Below are 267 nucleotides of genomic sequence, written 5' to 3'. Positions count from 1 at the left end.
ATTAAAATAACCCATTACATACCTTTCCCCATACCTAGAGATTGGCATGGGGAACTTTCCATAAGATCATCTCTCAATGAAAAATCAAACCAGCTATAAGGCTAACTGAAGTAAAACCATGGCAGTCTCTCTGTATTGTGAATGCTATGTGATGATGCGGGGCTATTTTAATTCCAAAGGCCAAGGGAACTTCATCAGGATGCAGAGTATCCTGGATGCTTGAAATAACTGGCCTTTAAAAATAAAAATGTGGCTGCCTCTATGGGA

The sequence above is a fragment of the Etheostoma spectabile genome, chromosome 6, assembly GCF_008692095.1.
Source record: "Etheostoma spectabile isolate EspeVRDwgs_2016 chromosome 6, UIUC_Espe_1.0, whole genome shotgun sequence".
Lineage (NCBI taxonomy): Eukaryota > Metazoa > Chordata > Actinopteri > Perciformes > Percidae > Etheostoma > Etheostoma spectabile.
The sequence above is the reverse complement of the archived record's forward strand: the minus strand, read 5'-3'. Positions refer to the sequence as shown.